Genomic DNA, 3,938 nt, shown 5'->3' with positions numbered 1-3,938 from the left:
GGAGCTGATAAACAAGGCCTGGTGAGAGATGCAAAGCTGGTGCACACACACACACACACACACACACACCCGCTCCTGCAGGCTCTGGTAAGCCCAAGACAGAACTGACATCCTTAGCAGTCAAGCCACATTGTTTTCTTTCTGACCTGTTGGCTATATATTCAGTTGATAGCTTCCTGTTACCTATCACAAAACAATAAAAATCTTTTAAGAAGACAGTCCAAATTGCTCTAATACCTTCTTTAAAGAGAACAAAAATGCAGAAAGTTAGCCTGTAGGGACTTCATTTTTCATAGATATGCAATTTATGCTGTTTAAATATAAGCTTTTGATTTTTGGTTGAAACGATCTTGTCAAAAAAGGTACATGAAAGACATTGACGCTGGGCTGTTCTCTACATGGGGTTACAGCTGATCCTTTCAGGCTTTTATCCACAGAATACTTGACTGGCACCTGACTTGACTTTGCTTTATTAGCTGATTCAGGAAAGGCAGTTTTTGGGTTTTTTGTTTTCTTTTTTTTTTTAATTTTTTTTTTTTTTTTAATTTTAAGAGGTAAATTTAGGGCCAGGACTAGGTGAGACGAGTGAGGGACACTTCTCAATTTAAGGAGTACTAACAGAAACCCTAATAACCATCTATATATGTTTGGTACTGGGAATTGATCCCAGGGGCACTTAACCCCACATCCCCAGCCTATTTTTATATTTTATTTAGACACAGGAACTTGCTAAGTTGCTTAGAGTCTCACTAAGTTTCTGAGCCTGGCTTTGAACTCATAATTCTCCTGCCTCAGCCTCCACAGCCACTGAGATTACAGGCGTGCACCACTGCGCCTGGCTCAAAATAATATTTTAATGCAACATTTTGGAAAATAAAAATCGATGCACAAATCCATGATAAACAAAATATCAAAACTTTAAAATAAGACAGGATCAGAATTACTGATTTTTCTTTTACCTCAGACACTAATATGGCTCTGCGTGGCACTGGATGGATTGCAATGGCAACAGCTGGGGAATGGGGCAGCATTTCTGAGGCACATTCATATCCATTTCTTCATTCCTTTTGGGAGTCAGCTGAATCAAGAGCTTTCATTTCCTTTATCCATAGGTACTGTAATTGCATAAAATGGCCCAAAAAACAGTGTTGAATGTTTAAAGGAAGAGATGGGACAACAGCAAACCAGTTAGAGGAGGGATTATACACCTCAGTGTATAATCTGTTCCCTGGAGGGGAAGAAGTGGGGAAGTGCTCTAGGGAAGGGGTAGGCTACCATGGAAGGCGTCATGGGAAGCTGTAGAAGTAGACCAGTGTTTGTGCACAGTATCCTTGGTAGTGGCATTACTGGTTTTCTGGAAAGGATGCTGGGGCAGAAATCACAAACCACATTACGCTGTGGGCAAGTCTCTTAGCCTCTCTCCAGTTCAGTTATTTTCACCTGAAAAATGGAATCTTAGCATCTGCTCATCATGAGGAAGTCATGCAATGTTCAGATGATAAATATTGTTTTCACCTATATGCTTTGTATGGATTCATAGCAGTGAATTTCTTCTTAGATAATCTCCCTCAGCTTTAAAAAATTGTGGTCAAATATGCATTTAAACTTACCATTTATCTATTTTTAAAATGTGCATTCCTGTGGCATTAAGTATGTTCACACAGTTGTATAACCATCTCCATCATCCATCTTGAGAGAGTTTTTATCTTCCCAAACCAAACTCTGTACTCATTAAATAGTACTTCCCCATTTTCCTCTCTCCCCAGACCCTGGTAACCACTGTAATACTTTCTATGAATTTGATGACTTTAATACCTCCTCTAAGTGGAATCATATAGTATTCATCCTGTTTTGTTTGATTTATTTCACCTCTCTTTGAATCTTCAAGATTTACTCATGTTGTAGCCTGTGTCAGAATTGTCCTTTATAAGACTAATAATGATCTGCAGAATATGCATATCATATTTTGTTTAACCATTCACTAATAAATGAACACATGGTTTGTTTCCACCTTTCAACTATTATGGACAATGCTGGTATAATAAATATTTGATGTATAAATGTCTTTGTGAATTCCTGATTTCAATTTTTCTGCGTGTATACAACCAGCATTGGAATTGCTGGATCATATGGTAATCTTATGCATACTTTTTTTTTTGTTTTTGGCTCTAGAAACTATAATTTATTGAATACCGATGACTTCTTATACCATGCTAAGTGTTGTACATTCACTTTCTCATTTTAATCCTCATAACAACCTTGAGGTAGGTATTATCATCATTTACAAATGAGCAAACAAGCTAAGAAAACTTGGGTCTGTTGCCCAAAGTCATAAAGTCACCTGCAGAGCTAGGATTTATCTGTTGCTGAAAGCTCAGGCTTTTTTTTTTTTTTTTTTTTTTTTTTAATTGTATCCATCTAGGTGAGCCTTGAACAAAAGGTGGTATGTTGCTCATCTCTGCAAAGACTCTCTGGTAGTAGAGGCTGCTGTTCACACTCAGCAGTGGTAGGGATGCACTGAAGCTGACTTAATGTTGGTTTTTCTTCTACTTAGCCTTTTCCATGTTTGACCTGCTTGAGCCACTTGTACCCATGGGCATTGCCATTGCTGGCTTATAGCTTTTGTCATCTCTACTTGCTGTGGTTCTTATCTCCTGCAAGGATTGTCCCAGCTTCTGACTAACCAGAATCACTGCTGCTTGATGGTCTCCAATTAGACAACTCCTTCCCAAAAGCAGCAGTTGGCACTAAGGCATTGGTGTCTTTAGGTTTAAAGATCTGCTTGTCTGACCAGAGACCTCCATTCTCTGATTTTTACTCATCTTTGCTGATTTTCTCCAAAATTTTGAGCATACTTTATTCAAGCTCTGAATCTGCTTCTGAGCTCCATCAACACCAATTTGGGCAATGTCCATTGCAAGTTGCTTCTCTTGCTCCTTAACCTTAGGGTCAAGTTGGTTCTTAGATGATCAGGGACAGTCTCATGGCTGAAAACAGGCACTTGTCCTTCATTCTGCTGCATGAGAACTTACTTTTGGTCTGGGGACAACACCAGAGGAATAATGACCTAGTTGGGGAACAAAAGTGTCTTCTCAAGCTTCAGGATTTTGTTCAGAGTGTTTAACTGTCCAAAGAACAATGAAATTCTGTCTTGGACAGAGGACTAGGTCAGAGGCTACATTCTTTCTCTAATTTATAAATGAAAACTCCCTAGTGTGTTCCTCAGGCTGGTCCCTTGCCTCGACAGGGCATCTAAGGATGCTGCAAGTGCTCCTCCTCTCTGCACTGCTCTGACTCTGGCTGCAGCAACCTCATTTTCACATCTTACCTGTGATTTTGGTGTCATGCCTAAGAAATCACTGCCAATTCCAGTGTTGGGAAGAATTTTCCTTGTGATTTCCTGAATGCATTTTACTGTTTTACCTTTTACCTTTAGGTCTTCAATCTGTTTTGAATTAATTTCTGTAGATAGTATAAGATAGGGCCCAACTTTATTCTATTGTGTGTGAATACCCAACTTTCTTGCCACCATTTACTAAAAAGACTGTCCTTTCCAAGTGAATGGTCTTGGCAACTGTGTCACAAATTATTTGACCACATATGAAAGGATTTAATTCTGGACTCTTCCTTCTCTTCTGTTGGCTTACATGACTATCTTTATTCGAGTACCACACTATTTAGATTAGTGTTAGCATAATAGTAAGTTTTGAAATCAGAAAGTAAGAGACTTGCAGCTTTGTTCTTGTTTGTATTCAGATTGTTTTGGCAATTCAGGGCTTCTTGTTATCCCATATTCTCCCTTATCTTTTAAAAACTTTCTAATCTTATTAAAACTGTTTTTCTAGTCTCTGTTCTTCTTTTTTTCCACTGTAATCAATAGTGTTGGGAGTTTTCATCCTCAGTCATTAAGGCCATCTCCCCATTTCCTTCTTAACACT

The 3,938-nt window shown here is 38.6% G+C and overlaps 1 pseudogene across 1 annotated transcript; it reads right to left on the bottom strand.

Annotated features, from left to right (window-relative positions):
* Positions 1 to 2,497: 2,497 nt before the first annotated feature.
* Positions 2,498 to 3,022, bottom strand: LOC306643126 (mediator of RNA polymerase II transcription subunit 8-like; annotated as a pseudogene). The gene has a single exon. The product of its transcript is annotated as a mediator of RNA polymerase II transcription subunit 8-like (transcript).
* Positions 3,023 to 3,938: the final 916 nt, after the last annotated feature.

Source organism: Sciurus vulgaris (genome assembly GCF_902686455.1).
Source record: "Sciurus vulgaris genome assembly, chromosome: 13".
NCBI lineage: Eukaryota > Metazoa > Chordata > Mammalia > Rodentia > Sciuridae > Sciurus > Sciurus vulgaris.
The sequence above is the reverse complement of the archived record's forward strand: the minus strand, read 5'-3'. Positions and strand labels throughout refer to the sequence as shown.